Source organism: Vanellus vanellus (genome assembly GCF_965231255.1).
Source record: "Vanellus vanellus genome assembly, chromosome: 4".
Classification (NCBI taxonomy): domain Eukaryota; kingdom Metazoa; phylum Chordata; class Aves; order Charadriiformes; family Charadriidae; genus Vanellus; species Vanellus vanellus.
This window is the reverse complement of record NC_138909.1, coordinates 14,871,165-14,888,520: the sequence shown is the minus strand read 5'-3', so window position 1 is coordinate 14,888,520 and position 17,356 is coordinate 14,871,165.

Genomic DNA, 17,356 nt, shown 5'->3' with positions numbered 1-17,356 from the left:
CATCTTTTTGGTAAATATATCTCCTATTTCCTCTTTTGCAATTGGTGATCATGATCAGTTCTTACAATTTTGGGGCTCAGCTTGTTTTAATTAGGAATAAAATGGAAAGATATTTCGTATAAGAATTCTGGCTTCCTTTCTGATTAATTAGTACCACCCAGTTTCAGAATATGTGAATAATAGAGTCTGCAAAGATACTGGTTTTATGTTTTCTCACAGACAGTGTATAGTGAGCCAGAAAATGAAATATTACATGTCATGCCACTTGATGGGATATAATTCTGTTATGGAGCTGAGTTTAAATTCGGTTTGGCAGATCCATTGCTCACGCTGTCATAAAATAATCTATTTTTTATGCTGTCTTTGTGTGAACTAAAAAAAAAAGTTAAGTTTGAATCTGTGTGTGCGCTACCTCCGCATTGATTCGCTGTCTCTAGAAAAGTGACCTGCCTTTCAGTCTTTTCTAGAAGGCTAAACTCCCTTGTAAAATGCGAGATGCTTTTAGCAAAAGAGATTTCAGTTCTTTTACAATAGTATTGCTTGTTGAGGCCTCAAAATTCTCCCTACTGAAAGGAAAGACAACAAAAAGTCCTTGGAAGGTGCCTGCTCTGTGTCAACTGTTTTTGCAACGGCCTTCTCAAATGAGGAGCTGACATTTTCATTCCGATAGGAAGGAATGGGGGGGAGAGAGAGAAAACTTAAACACCGATGAGAATTCCTAGCAAGCAGTTTTAATGCTGTCTATCGGAGGGATGTCTTCCCATGTTGCTGTAGAGCTGCCTGCAGCTATCAAGCAGATCAAGCACATCTTCCATGCCAGACTGTGTCAACTGATCAGGAGCAACTGGGTAGTCACCGGCTGCTGGTTCTTGACTTCCCTGGCTATGGGAAGACCCAAAGCAGCAGGAGCCAGCAGGGCCAGCGCTGCTAGGTTGTGCTGGGGTCGTGCTGCGTGGCCAGATGAGTCCCTGCGGTCAGCAGGGCAGTCTCTGGGAAGCCATTGTCATCTCCTGGCTCTCAACCTTTTTGTGAGCTCCCTCTCTAATCTTTGAGGTATGTGCCTTTTAGCTCTTGAAATGTGAAAACGTGGGTTGTAGATTGAAAGTGTTTCTTGTAAATTTTAAAGGAAATTTTCCTGTAACATTAGGAGCATTCCTGCTCAACCCCTACTCCCTGGCTACCGCTTGTGCCTCTCATTTCTGTACCTTAGCAATACGTGGGGTTTGACTTGCCCGTTAACATCCTTGCTCATTAGTGCTTTCCTTCCTTTCTACTCTATTTTATCCCCCCATTTTCTATACTTTTGTTTGAAGGAAGGTGAAGGATAGGGAATGATTAATTCCTTTATTTTTCTGCATGAGAAAGGAGGCTTCTACTGTACTTTTTTTTCCTTTTTCTCTCTGTTTTTGCTCAGTTTCTTTCTTTGCCATACATCTCCACGTACCCTCTTCCCACACTTTTTCTTGAGTGCTCAGCTGCTGTTCTCGTTGCTGCTTACGTTTTATTTCCTGTGAAATCTCTGGTCTTTCCACTACTAAAAAATCCATCAGGGCAGAGAGTATTCTATCCCTGCCTTCAGTAGTTTCTATTCTATTCTAAGTTGTCAGAGAAAACTCCAGAAAACTGCTTGTACCTCTCCGAAATTAGGATGGGTGAAAGATCTGGAAAATGGAAGATGTAGCAGAACAAAGAGTAGGAAAGATGAGTAACTTGGTCACAGTCACACAGCAAAGTGCTGACAGAGAGAGGGATAGAAACCGGGAGTCCTGGTTCTCAAGCCTGTGTTCAAAACAGTGAACCGTGCAATTTTTCCACAGCGTTATCTAGAAATTTCAAAGACAGAATGACATGCTGTTGTAAAACTGGTAATAGCAAACTACCATCAGGGAAGCACTATTTATAAATGAGAGGGTGGGAAGGTGCACTCTATGCTGAATGCCATAAACAATGAGCGCCAAGGGACTAAAGGAAATATTTTGATGTTTGTGTGCTGTGGAAAGTTTTATTTAAACACAAACATTGTTAATAAACATGGATTTATATGTTTTCTTTGATCAGTGAACTCTGATAGATTTCAAACGTCCTGCGCATCTCATTTCTGTGTGGCCAAAAGGAGAGGAAGAAGACTGAGCACACTCTGAAATCTATTGCAGTCCCATTTTTGTACAAGTTTATGCTAGTATCACAAATAGAGAGATTGTTCTAATACAATATGGCACCGTGTTTTGAAACAAAGGGGGCCTAAGTTGCACCAATTAAAAACATGTCTAAGGACGTGTTTTACTTTGACAAAATAGATAAATATACAGGTACAGAATGAGTATTTGGTTTTATAACCTGATTGAAAGCCTACTGAAAACAAGGGAGAGCAAAAATTTTTAACAAATTGATTGAGTTTTGGATCAGGTTACAGAATAGGTGCTGTATAAAAAAATCAACTTGGAAGCTGTATTTTATATGTGCTAAAATCAAAGTGAATAACTAACAAATTTTTTTTCCTGCACTAAGTCCTTCTCTTGCTCTATCCACAGAAGCAATAGAACGGGTGTATTTTATTTTAATTAGTCCCTTAACTTTCTTTTGTATATATTTTTGATGACCCCAGAGCAGTGGATATTATGTCCCAGGGATGTTGTTACTGTTTATTCTCTGACTCTCACTCACAGACTTTTATTCTTTTACTTAGTATGCTGCAAATTGCCTGCTCGTCTGTGTCCTTCACTGCCTGGATTACTTCATGCTGTTTACGTAGCAAAACCAACTATATAACATCCCAGGGGCCCAATGCTGCTGCCACAGAATACCGGTGAGTCTAATTGACAACAGGATGTGCCTGTTCTTTACGATAGGAGAACCAAACCCTCATCACAGCCAGCCAAGCTGGAGCAATAAAAATTCAGGCTTCATATTCTCACTCCTTGGTCCTTGAGAGCAGGAATCCCTGGTTAGCAGTATCTCAGATTACCTTTAGCATGATTCCTAATATATAGTAATGCAAATTAGTATCAACATTTATACCAGTTCATTTAAGCCATTAATCCCATTGAAACTACTTTCAACAAGTTTAAGGTTTAAGACAGTTACTTGTTAATTTCTAAGGCTTAATATAAGGTTGTCACCTTATTTTAGAATACTCCATGCTGTGAATGATTCAGAAGTACTTTGACTGAAATCCTTGCTTAAGTCTAATGTTTGAAGCAATTTACAGCTGGATCATTTTCTATTGTTTTGCCATTCCTCCTCTTCTCTGTGGAAGGCGGAGGAGTCTTGTTTGCCACTCTATTATTAATGAGGGAAACAGAAGATAATGCAACACTAACTGAGCAGGCAAAAAGCAATTTAGCTCTTTCCTTGAAGTTCCATTTGAAGAAAAATTATTCTTTTATTGGGAAGAGAGATCCTCAGGAGCAGAATCTGAAGAAAACTTCTAGGTTAAGCCTGTGGCTACTACTTAGCCACAAAAAGGAGGTGGTGGTGAACAGCGGTAGTGGGACAATGGGCTTTCTGGGTTTGGTCACGTCTCAAAGCTGCAGAGGAAGAAGAATTTTATTACCACATGAAGAGGAAGGAGTAAGGACAAGAGTGGGTGCATAAACATGCCGTAGATATCAGACTACAGGAACCATCCAGGAAAATCTGCATTAGTAGTTTGGAGGGAATCCACACCGTCCCTCATGGACCTTTAGAAGAAGGCAGAGTCACAACCTGACAAATAATCCTGCCTGGCTGCACCACTGCTGTTTTATTCCCTCCAGTCCTTCCTTTTCTAAGTTTCTGTTCCCTCCCACCCATAAATTTACTCCTCTGCCCAAGGAGGCTGCAAAGTTGGGAGATGTGATATCTGTCTCCAAGAGGGAAGTCAATAATAAATAAAAGAAGTGACCAACCAAACCCTTTTCTAGCCTGACCGTACCAATTCCGGCAGTTCAGCATGCTGTACAGCATGTACAGGGGGAATAGTGCAGCATGGAAACGGACTCAACTGTGACGGATTGCTCTAACATGCACTCTGACCTTTTACATGGAAGGAATCTCTCTTCAGCTTTCACAGCTTGTTTCTTTGAAATGAAACAGTGAAGCTCATGAAAACTGACTGTTTTCTCCAACAAAATTGCCATTCACATGTAGGTGATGCAACAGAAAAATTTCTTGTAATAACTTCAAAATAGCTATATTTATGTTGACCTTTTATTTTAGCTGCTGCTGTATTCCATATGAAAAAAAAAAAAAAGGTATCAGAGGGTGATGATAGTAGGGTACTGAATGTGCTCAGGATAAAATACTGGTTTCCTGTTCCCCGGTAAGAACCTTCCCTGAAAGTCAACTATTTCATCTCATCTTCTCTTTGCAGCTCTGGAGGCCAGAGCTGTGTAATAATCTGGTGTAATGATAGTAGTTTCCCTGTACAGAGTGGCATGACAGGCTGTGTAAGACAAATATTCCAAACCTTCTTTGTGAGCACAGGAGCGGGTTTACCATAAGAGTACGCCTGTGTGTTACTGTTTACTGGCTGGTAGCATGGTCGGGTGTAATGATAATCCAGATGGGTGAACTGCCCGTAAATTGGGGCAGTTTCATCAGATTGAGGCTGGAGTTCAACTTGCATTTGTATCTTTTGGCAGCAGCACTGACAGAAACCTCTGCTTGCTCTGTCCATCTTCCACCAGCCTGGCAAATGATGCTGTAGCGTCATGGATGAACAGTCAAGGCAGAGACGGAAGCAGTGAGGACTGCTTAATAGTCTGAAGAACACAGCTACTGAATGCGTAATGAAATCCCATGCCTGAACATTGTAGGTCCAATTTAGGGGCCTTGACAGTTGTGATGACAATTTTGGTATGAATTGTGTCATTAACGATGTGTTGGATATGCAGTTCATCCCCTCCTTGTGGAAAGAAGAAAAGCATGGTGAAATTGTGTAACGTTTCTCATCCTGGTTTTTGGCCATCGCTATTTCTTCTGAAATGTATGAACTATAGGGTCTATGAATGAGCAAGCCCATCTGTTTCATCCTGCCGCTTAATACTCAGTCTAGCTTAGCAAGCGTTGTTTTGAGCAGCTGGCAATTAAACTGTACCAGTCTGCAGTAGTTTTGAGTGATGGTGTCATGATCTCATGCTACATGCATGTTGACGTCTCTTCCCCCCCCCCCCCATCAACTGTTCTCCTGTTGAGCTATGTCAGCGATGACAGAGGAGTGGGTCAGCGATGGAAACGAAGCAACAGATTAGAGAGCAGCGCTTAGTAAAAATGCGTGTGTATCAAGGTAATGCATCACTCAGTGACTGGCCGGAGAAACATTCCATTACGTTATAACTGAATGGAGAAACTATTGCAATAATTTTATGTCTTTACTTCACAAAGTAAGAAATACAAGTGTACTCTGTATGCCCTCTTCATTTGGTCTGTTGAGGAAAGCATAGGCTGTCAATCAAGAAAAAAGCTTCCAATTGTGTAGCCTGTTAGAATCATTTCATTAATAACATGTGTTTACTACTGGGAGAAGCAGACTCAGTGTGCTAAGATTTTGTTTGTCAGTCAGTCATTGGAACCCCACTGTTAATCGCATACAATGGTTTGTGGTTATGCCACAATTTAACCCAGGTTTAAAAATACAAACTAGAGCCTTGGTGGTCTGCTGAGAGCAGTGAGTGCAGCAAAGGTATTGGTGGAACCTGCCTTGTGGGCTGCTGGCTTGGAATACTGTACAAGCTAATCAAATTTATTAACTTGAGTCATGACTAGAATGCATACACTGGTGAGTGTGGGTGGGTGCACCCAGGTTAGACTACATTTTGGCTGCATTCTGCAAGGAGGAAGAAAAGCAACTCTTTGGCCTCCTTTCCACAAAGACAAATTGGAAACAGATATCAACTAGATTTTGGGATCTCTGGCAGTCTAATAAGAAAAAGGTATTTTTTTGTTGTGGCTTTTATTTCTCGATGTAGGGAACGGCTTAGAAAAAAACTGAAGGAGTTTCAAAACTGAATACCGATGGCATTCAATACATATGTGTGATTGTCTTATCAAATTGCCCCCTACGCGCCATTTTAATAGTAATATTAAAGGCAGAATCTCTGACTCCACAATAACGAGGGCTGAGTGTGATTGCCAGAAAAGGGAGAGGCATTTGGCTACGAAGAAAAAGAATACTGGAGAGACGGTTGTGTATCTTTATATGAATCTTGACCTTCTGGCAGAGATAGAAAGAGACAAAGCGACTTAACCATCTTTCTTAATTATAGCTAGAATATGGTAAGCTAAAATTCCCGTTTACCGCAGCACTGTGGAAAGTATCATTCATAACTGCAAGACTTGTAATACTCTGAGAAGAATATATTCATCTCCAGAGAGAATTATATCCATTTCTCCATGTTACTTTACAGCCCGAGACATTTTGTAGGAACTTCTTCCAGCTTTAGAGCAATGTAAATGATATATTTAAACGGCAACTTCAGGATAAACTAAATCCCATGAATTCTTATTAAAATAAAATGGCATAAGTCTCGATTCTTTTATTCTATATAAAGATTTCATAGTTTCACTTATCCTAATCACTGAAATTATAACTGGCCAAATTGCTGTAATTTTGACATGCCTTAGCAGATTCATTCATGAAGGCAGTGAAAAGTTTATAATTGTTTTAAATTTATATGGGTTTTTTTTCCATGTTTCTGATATTTAGGTTATTAACATGCATTATCCCCTCACTGTTATGCTTTCTTACTAAGAAATTAAATTAAATAGGTTGAGCTTTGCCGAAGATATTTGTACTATTGAAAGCATTAAGCTTAAAAATTTTTGTGTATTCAGGGCAAGGTTAGATGTAACTCTAACTAACAGTGAGCTGAGACCGTCCCTTGCTCATCACGTCATATTCCACAGAGGATCCTTCCTCTTTGCCCTCCTGCCCCATCTCTACCACTCACAATTTACTCCACAACATACTTTTTTTCTGGTTTTATGGGAGCTAGATGGGAGCTTTGGAACTGCGCAGCATCTGGGACTGCTTAAACCGTGGCAAGGAAGCAGAAGACAAGTGCTAATAAGAGGTGAAGAGGTGAAGACTGAAACATCCTTACACCCAACCATAAATCTGCACCTACTATAACTATTAAAGTCAGTGGGAATATTGTATGCGGTGGCCTTTTGGGATAGGACTACTATAAACATCTCCTCCCTCACAATAACAGTGAATTATCTTTTAAAAAAAGTCTGGTGCTTGGCGCTTATTTGCATTTTGTCTGCATTACATCCGACTGTCCTTTCAAAGGATATTTAATTGATTTTTCTGTGTTGTAAGGTTTCCTGTACAGCAGCAAACCAGTTCAGTGGCAATATATAGGTAAATTTCAGACTTCTGTTGAATGTATTGAAGTATTTTTGAAGGAACGGTTTCAGCAAAATGGGGAGGAAGATCCTGTGGGTTAATTCCTTCTCAGAGATCTCATGCTGCTTATGTGTCCCACTCTAATTTCAGTATTTGAATTAACTGGACTTAGGCCCACACTGGCCTAGCCTGGCACGATGACCAAAATGTGCTATTAGCAACTCCAAGTTAGAAGGCAGTCAAACACGCACGTATACTGACTGCAGTATACTCTGCAAACAGGCTGGCATGGGCAACGTCATCAGTGCAGGATGATGGGACTGACATTTAGAGAAATTCTGTGACTGTCACGAGAGTTAGGAATGGTACTTAGATATCATGAGACTTTATTCATCAGTTCTTGAATAAAAGCCCCATAGTTGAAAACAGATGTCTTGCTGGTGAGCAATATACGTGATCTCTGATACCCATTCCACCAGGGTCACTCATTCTTTCCACAACATATGTTGACCATTCCTTTCCTTTTCTTGTAAACAGTATTAAACCATGACTGAGGCAGTGGCTTCTAAGCAACGGCAGCTAATGTCGAATTTAGGAATTTCTGTCTTTTAGGTCCAATGTACCTCTGTCCAGTCGTGAAATTCCCTTTGCTTCCCTACTCGGGATCTAACTTACGTTTTAGAGAATGTTCTAAATGAAAAGAGGAGAGAGGCTGAGAAAGAGAAAGGAAAGAAAGATTGTATAGGCTTAGCCAGACTTGGAAAAACGTGGATGTATTAATCACCACTGCGCTTGACACTTGAGCTGTGTCCGTACTGCAGAAAAACAGCCTTAACTTGGACTGACTGACTGAGGTGAACTAAACCACGAAAACAACAAAAAAACCCCAACCAAAAAGACCCAAAAAAGCAGGAAATATTTGAACCAAATTAACATCTCAGATTCAGCCCCAGCCACTTTATAGGCTCTAAGTTTTTTCAGTTCTTCTGTAGATTTATGTGGTAGATTCAGCCCGTTATTGTAAATGGCAGTCTGCCTATGAGTTTGCATTTTTCAGCAATTTACATTTTTCTTTGCTGTTTTCCCATGTTCCCCTTTTTTCAGAAAAAATAAGATAATGCTTTGTGACTGCGCATTTCTGAAGTTTGCACGTTGTTAACACTTTGAAAATCAGGTCTTGCTGACAATGTGTGTCTCTATAGGACGCGAATGAATGTGTGCTTATCCTCAGCTAGCTGTAGTTTGTAGACAAGGATAAAACATGCTCGCTTACGTGGTAGAATGTATGGTAGGTTGGTACTCCATGCGTGTTATCTTACTCTGCACTAGTAGAGCATGGGCTCAACTTCACACGTTGTCGTCGCCTATTAATACAGCAGGTTTTATTCTAGTCTGCACAGACGTGTCCTTTAGAGATGTTTGATATCAAGGAAACAAGAATGTTGATTAGGAGACATTAAATGGCACTGTTGCCATAGAGGTTTATAAATGTTTGTGTTTTAGAAGCTGAGCACATCTCCGGTGTCATAGACTTCACGTGAAATGAATTCTTAGTTGTGTGTCATAACTTGGCTTTTGATAGCGCTAGATTAAACAACAACATCAAGTGTGAGTAGGGAAAGACAGCATTTCCTCCGGTTCACACTATGTCATTAAAGCCTCCATTACCCAGGAATCCAAGGAATTCTGATCTCCACTCAAACATACACCCATCTTTTAGATAGGTAACACAGTTCTGAGGATCCTTTCTCCCCTGTGAAGTGAAAAGGATTAAAAATGGTGTGGGGTTCTGGCTGCATAGCAAGGTGAAGGTTCAGACCGTTCGAGTCACTGCTTCAGCACCCTCCTCTACATGAGAAGTTGCCCTACATATTTTGGCAAGGAAAAGTTGCCATTATAGTTTGACCAGTTGTTCATGCAGCTTTGTAGCCTTGCTTCTATCAGCAGCTGCATCAAATGCTCTAGAGGAATTGTCTGGAGCTGACCTTGTATACTTAGATATACTGTATGTATATTTATTTATTTATTTATTTATTACAGCACACGCGCACATATGTATATGGAAAGGCTCAATGGAGAACTTTTACTTTTATTCTAGGCAGTTAGCAGCTGCCATATGCTCTCACTCTAATGTGACTGTGAATAATACAAACGTTTCTAATTTTTCTAATATCTTTTGCCAAACACAAAACAAATAACATATTTCAGGTTGCCTTGTAAAAGAAAAGAGAGTGCAATCCTTTTGCTGAAAGGCATATCGAAGCAAATACATTTAGTAGGTTCTTAAATGATATTGAGTGGAGGGAACGGCAAGCATAGTTACTCTGTGGTGTTAAACTTTGTATTAGTGTAAACGGGACTTTGATTTTGGTGGGTTTTTTCCCCCGTTTGATCCTTAGATTTGTCCTTTGTTTTGCACATTGTATTCATTTTGTAGTTAGTGTTCCTGGAAAAAGAGTGGAATGTACAGAATTTGGATTCCATCACGAGAAAAACTACGGGTCAAGGAAGTCATTCTCCCAAAGCCGTGAATATCTGGTTTTGTGGATATGACCAAAAAAAAAAAAAAAGTTTATCATAACCAGTCTGATGCAAAAAATAGTTACCAGCAGCTGCAGGGACAGATTTTCGCAAGGCACTTAGTACAAAAGATCCATGTTGTGTTTGAAACATCATCCAATCGAAGACGGCCTACTTTTAGGGCTTGAGGAGCAGCTAACATGGTCTTTTTCTTCCACATTTGATGACATTCCCCATTTCTGAGTTTCAAGCTTAGAATTTTAGGGGCAGGGAGGAACATGGGCAGAAAGTTCCCAATTTTTAAAAAAATGAATCCCTATTGGTTTTATGTTTATTATACACTCTGCATTTCACCAAGAACATTTTAATGTAAGAGGGTCCATTCAGAGAACGAGCAAAGGTGTTCCAAAACTCAGCCACGTGTGGAATGACAAAAAATTACAGGGTCTATATGACTCGAGACGTTCTTGCTGTTTTGAACATTCTGTGGTTGGAAACTCAGATCTACATCTGTCATAGAATTTAGCACCGTATGTATGTATATATATGATTTTACACATGCTAATTGGATAAACAAGGAATTTGGAATACAAAGGGAGTAAGAGAATCTGGCAGTGTGACACCTGAAAGTCGGTCGTGTTAGCGCAGCAACACGTAGATGTACGTAAGTGCCTGCCAACTTTCATTTTCTCATTATTTCAGTCTGTTGTCGGTAACAGAACTTCCCTGTCTTGGGATTTATGGTCACGCACCCGGGAAGGGTACTTCACCGCTTAATGCCTCTGTCAGCTCACCTCTAGGATGGGCATCCTGTATGCCTAGGAAAGGCGGGCTGGTGCACTTTGGAAGGACTTGTCCTTTGATTCAAGAGAACTAGCAGACTCATCTAGTTTTGCCTCTCTGATCTTTAAATTGTTAGCTTGTCCCTGTTCTGTTTAACATGGAGAGAAATAACGAGGCAGTTAGTTGCCACAGAGCTTATGGCCTATTTAGATGGGACCTGCCAAGGCTTAGGTACGTAAGAAGTTCAGTTTTATTGGAGATTTATAAATGTTCCGTGGCCAATACAATGGCTGAGATATGTTAGAGTACGTGTCAGGGGTAAATTGCTTATGTACCCTTCTGGTTTTGCTCCAGCTACCTTTCTCTGTGTCAAAACAATTTGCCATAGATAGAAAGGTGGTTCCGTGCTGGCCCTATAGCCCCAGTCTTTACTAGGGGTTTGCACACACAGGGCAATGTCTGACTAATAATTCTAATTTATAAACCATCAACAATCCTAAAAACAGATTAGCCGGCGAGGACTTTTTGTGACAAATACCATGGCACTTTTCCATGCCGAACCACATAAAAGGATTCTGGGTCAGAAAAATGCATTCATTTAGGATCAAGTCTAGCAGAAGTCCCACGGTTGCCAATGGAACAAGAATAACACCCCTGTTGCCAGACTTTTTCTAGGCAGTGGGTGGCCATGGAGAGAGTGCTGTCCCTTCCCCCACCACCGTAGTCCCTGTGTTACAAGTTGATTTCTGTTGAAGTCCAGCAACTACACAGTCTCGGGATAGCTGGCTATCAGCCTGTGCTTGCATTCCAGCCTTGACTGCAGGGGCTCTGACAGCAAAGGTAACCGTGATGGTTAACTTCACTCCTGGTATGGCACAAGTCTGGTGGAAAACCTTAACAACTTTGGAAACGCACGCTAAGGTTCAGGAACAAAGCGCGTGGGGAGCTCTAAGCCGCCTCTGTCACCTCCCTGATGCTGCAGGGCTATGTGCTCAGGACTCGAGTCTAAGCAATTTGTGCGTGCCAAAAGTTACCCTGACTTACTCAGCAAGCCAGAGCTCTTAAGAAACACGAGCAGCCAGGTTCCTCTGAGCCAATGTGGCGATGGGTGCAGCCTCTTTTCTTTGAGCACAGACCTTGACCCAGGTGAGAGGAGCTACTTACAAGCTATAGAGAGCCACAAATGCCCAAGTAAACTACGTCACTCTGCAAGGTCAGTGCAAAGCAGGTAGAGCAAGGCTAAGGACTTGAGAAACACATTGATCCTCTGTGGAAACCAGTGAGGGTTTCAGCTACTTAGAGGAAAGAATGGGAAAACTGATGCACTTGGCCCATCTGTTTGGGTTCACCAACCTGCACATATATTCTCCTAATCAGAATGCTGTTTTCCAGCTGAACAGAGTTTTCTCATCAAGCAGACATGATGGGGGGAGGGGGAACCAACCCAACAACTGAATAATTGAAATAGAAATATAATTTTGGAAGATGATGAAAGTTAAGAAAATGGGAAGGGACCAGAGGCATAAAATACTGTATTTGCCAGGTCCAATATTTACTTCCTCTAGTTCCAGAGCTATATGATGGGTGGATGAAGGTAAATGAGCCTTATTTGTAGTAGATTTATGTAAATACAGAAGAGCTTTTCCAGGACCTACATATATTCACCAAATATGAAAACTGTAGTAAATTATTACAGTAAAAATGTCAGAAGCTTCCCTGAGATCAGCGAAGAAAAAATCCTTGGTTCTTCAAACCAGCTACATAGTCCCATCTCATATGCTAATACCCTTACCCTCTGCCGAGACCCACATCCACAAAGGCATGTGAATAGCGTAGTAACATATCCTGAATATCAACACCTCTGGATGTTTTACGTTAAAGGGGAAATTTAAGGCCCACTGTCATTTCTTTTGATGCCAACTTCTGTCTTTCATGGGCGTATTCATAAAATGCATACAGTTCAATGATGAATTTTCTGTCAAGCTAATTCAGACTTTTGCCAAAAGGGTTGGTCCCCTCCGTCCCTTCCTGTGTTTGCTGTCTTGTGCCAGCACCAGCATTTGTGCCGATATAGTGCACGCTTCTCTGACTGCAGGGTACAGGCAAAGAGAACCAATCCAGGTGAAAGCTAACTTCTTGTTATTGTTGTAGAGTGATTGCTGAGCCGTATCTCATAATCCGATATCTAACTGCCTTTCTTCGATGGTACCAGCCTTTTTATGAATGCACTAAGTAAAAAAATACCGGGCAAATACTGTGGGCAGTGAAGACTGTATCTGATGCATATTGATGCTGCGTTGCACGGATGGGTTGCCCAAAAGAAGCCGAGAGCAATTAGATTTGCCCCACGGTGAATTCCCCGTGCAAGCACAGTTCTCTGCTATTGCTGGCGCTTCATTTCCTTCCCGTGTGTGTTGGTCCTGGTGTAGGTGATGCCTTGTGTTGGGCACAGGCATGGCAGTATTGTAGGTATGCCACAATATGCTCCGCTTACACGTAGCTGACATTTTCTGTGGGCGAGTGAGAGAAGGAGGAGGAGAGAAGGGAAAAAAGCCCACGAACAGAAGCTGCCAGAGCTCACAAGAAAAGACCCTCCAAGTTGCGTGTCCCAGATCTGCTGCCTGATTCACAAAGCTTCACACAACCCCTTGATAGTCTTCCCTGCTGAGCGGACCCGTCTTCCCTGCGTACCTTTGATCATAAGTAGTGCATTAACTTGTATATTGCAGTATCCTTATTTTGCGTCTTGCTAATACAAGGATGTATAAGATGTGGGCTAGATTCACATGTGCTTTCGCATTCCTTTCAGAAGGATGTAGAAAAATGACACCGTAGCCAGAAGTCTCAATCTAGTTTGATTTTTCTTTTTGTTAACGCTGTCTAGGAGTCACAATATGTAGGGCATTGTAGACCAAAGTTTATAGCGCTGCATTTAACTACACCTTTCACACAGCTCGTAAAACAGATTTCCAATAGCTGTAATTTTAAATTTGTCTCCTTGGATGCAGTGGAAAATGTGACTTTCATGTTTTTCTGTATGTTTACAGCATCGTAAATAACACACGGATCTGAAGGGGTTTAAGTACATCAATATGCTATTTTAAACAAAATAGTGAAAATATGTAGCATATAGTGTCCAGTTGTTTTTACTTCTTTCAAGGGTAAGATTTCTCCAGCCTGCCTAATTTTCAACTTTGTGTAACTTGAAAAATTCTTCATGTACTGCACCTCAAAGTAAAAGGAGTTCAAAGTTAAATGAAACCTAGGCGAAGAAAGCAAGCATAAAAAAACCCTGTGTGGTATTGCTACTTACTTTCAGGATTTATAGAGTTTTAATAGACTTTTCACCAAAATTTCAATCTGTGATAGGTTTAATATCCAAAATCTTATTAAATCTTTTGACAAAACAATCTTTGAGTTGATATTTAACATGGGAGTAACTTTTGATGCACCAAGGAGACTTTCTGTTAGGTAGTACTGTTTGACTATAGTCAGTCTCCGTAATTGCAGTAGTATGTTTATTCCACTGTACCAGTTCAACGCTTTTATAAAGTGAATCATTGCTAAAACCCCCTGCTTTTTATTTAGGATTATATTAGTATCATGCACTATATAAATAGCTGATAGAGTGTATAAACTTGATGGTTGTTAAATTTAACTACTGATCTGATAAAAAATATTTTAAGCAAATTTCCATCTTTTGGAGGTTAAAAGCTGGATATATTTTCTCTAAGGAACGGCTGTGCTCTAGCATAGATTTCTAAGCGTTGCTGAGCCTCTTCACATGCAAGAGGACTTGGGGTAAATTGCCATAAACGTCAGTCATAGAAATGGAAAGTCCTGAATGTATTAAAAGATGGTGTGGTCTCTTAGTCAAAAAGCGCAACTGGTGTTCTTGAACGTTCTGCTTCAGTGAACCCTTCACACGCCACACATGGAACCAGTAAAGGAGCACTGTTTCTTTCTTGAAATGGGCCATGCTGTTTCGTTTGAAACAACATGTGTTTCTGCTGGGTGTTCTGTGGTTCTGTCTCAACAACATTACTCAGAGCTCAAATACAGCAGGTATCAGCCAAGGAACTCTCAAGTATCAGAGGGACGAATAAATCATGTTTCCAAGAGACACCCATCCCTTTCAAATAGATACACAGCTATCCGTCTGAGGCATATCGCGCTTGAAAGAAATAGTTTAATCTTCTCGCTCTTCCAAAAATCGAGATGCCAAAGGACTTCCAGTAACAGCTTTAATTTAAGTCACAGGAGAGGGATTGAGGCCTCTGTCTGTATTGCTGAAGATCATAAACCCGATCCCTTTTCTCGTGTCTGTACCACTGGTGACCTCTAGTGCCCAAGGAAGAGAACAGGTATTCAGAGTTTCTCCAAATCATTTCTTTGCAAGAACGTGAAATACAGTAGCGTCCTTTTCTTCCGTGCTAAAAATTCTGACATCGGCTTTCAGTTCACAATAGCTTAAATGCAAAGTAATAATATAGAAACTTAGTGTATTAGGGGAAGCAAAAAGATTCATGCTCATTTTAAGACTATAGAAAATGACTTATTTGTAAAATTGAATAATGTGCAAGAATATTCACATTTGGATCATCTGTTTCAGGCGTTTGTCGCTTCCTCACTCTGTGAAAAGGAACCAAAGCTACATTGGAAATGTCATGCTTCAGCCAGTGCAGACTACAAGGCAGAGGCTCAAGATGGCCTTCAAGCTATGCATGGGCCTTAACTAGGTAACGTTGTTATTAGCCAGTTGGAATTTAGCTGAGAAAATGAGATGTCTAAGTACCCACCCAAAGACCGCGGTGGTTCAGAGCTTGATATTTCAGTTGTTATGACACACTGTGACATGAGATCAGGCTGTTGTTTCCTATGGGAAGGCATAAAGATAGGAAAATGTCTCTCATGCATTTCCTTCACAACAATATTGTTGAAAGGTGATCCAGCTGCCAGGCAGCTCTGAACTTCACAGCTCTCCTGTCATCTATGGAAGTGATGGGCTGTTACAAAGGTCCAGGCCCTCCATGTCACTTAGGCAAAGTGCCTTAGCAGATCTAGCTTCTAAAGGATGTATGGACATCTCCCTTGAAGTGGATCTCTGTACGTCACTCATACTTTTAAGTAATGAGAAACTTTCTTTAGCTACTGTTGACTTGGTGATGTGCAAATAACAATTCATCTTTAACAGTGTTAACAAGTGTATTAAACTATGCTCTGAGAGAAGCATACTGGAGAGAAGTACTAGAAAATTATATATAAAGGAATTAATAACTGAATGTATGCATTTAATACTTTGTAGATATGTATTGTAATAGAAACAAGATAAAGTACAGAAATGTTATGTTTACAGCAGAGCTGGGAATTGCAGATCTCTCCTTCCAAGACTGTACCCTGACCAGCAGCAAGAAGAGTTTTGCTCTCGCATCCTGCCCACCCTTCTTAAGCACTTTGCTGCACTGTAATCCAATTTTAAAAGAAAGACTTACAGTGGTCTCCTTGGTGGTGGTAAAAGACACTGGCAACGTGGACTCAAATCTTCTCATATTGGTAAAGGAATTGAATCTCTGAGTGCCCTGAGATGTAATCTGATACAGAAGAGATGGGCAGTTGCCCTCTTCTCTGATGACGTTTAAAAAGAGAAGGATCCTGAAATGGATTCTTAATTGAAAATCCTGGATGAATGGAGGCATCTTCCTGCAGCACTATGTGAGGTGTGTAAGCTACAGAGGGGCTCAGTGTTGTGGACACTCGTCGTTTCCCACGAGATGGTAGCACGCAGGTCAGCGTGCAGGCTCTGTCGGTTGCCACTCTGACTTGCCTTCATCTCACTCGTCACCGCACAGACATCTTCTGCAGAGTTCTGGTGTTTTCTCCAGAGATCAGATGCCTAGAACTCTTAGCTGTTTCAGTTGTTTATTGGGTCTGTCCTGAGAAGGCTAATGGCCTAGGGTCAAAGAACCGTAGCATTATAGTTATTGAACATCTCTTGAGTCAAAGCAAGTGTATGTATGTGCGAAAGAAAAAGAGAGTGTGGGAAGAAAAGGAGGTGTATACAGAAGCTAGTCTTGCCTGTAATATAAACCATGCCAAATCCACTTACACATAGGGAGACATAAGTGCAATCTTAAAATCTGTGTGTTGGGTGGCAAAGCCAATTACATGACTTCATTTCTGACGTAATTTGATGACTACGGGCCGTGAACACAAGCCACCTAGCTACAGCCTTTTAAGCTTTCTGCGGCTTATATAAGAACTTAACAGGACAGTAAATTACAGAAGCTGACTGGATACAAAGTACAGCAAAACTTTGGAATGGGGAAACTTTTATTTTAATAAAGGCATAGGAAATAGCTTGGATCTTAATTCAAACGTGAGCAGAACATACTTACGGTAACCATTTTTATCCTGTTATCATGTTGGCTGTCTGGCAGTGGTCAATCAAGCACAAACCCCAATTTTGAATAGGTTAAATTTAAGAATGTTGCAGCCATAAGAAAAATGAAATGCTTTACTCTCTAAACATTCCTACTAAACATCTGGGAAATCTTAGCTTAAAAATAGTGCAGCAGGCACAATGGAAAATCCTTGAGAGCGATGACAGCTCTGATTTCACATGTATTTATAATCCTGCACTTCGTTTATTTTCTTGGGATTTCTGAATTTGACAGAGACAGATATCTGAAAATAACTGACATGCTAGCTGTCAGCCTCTCCTTA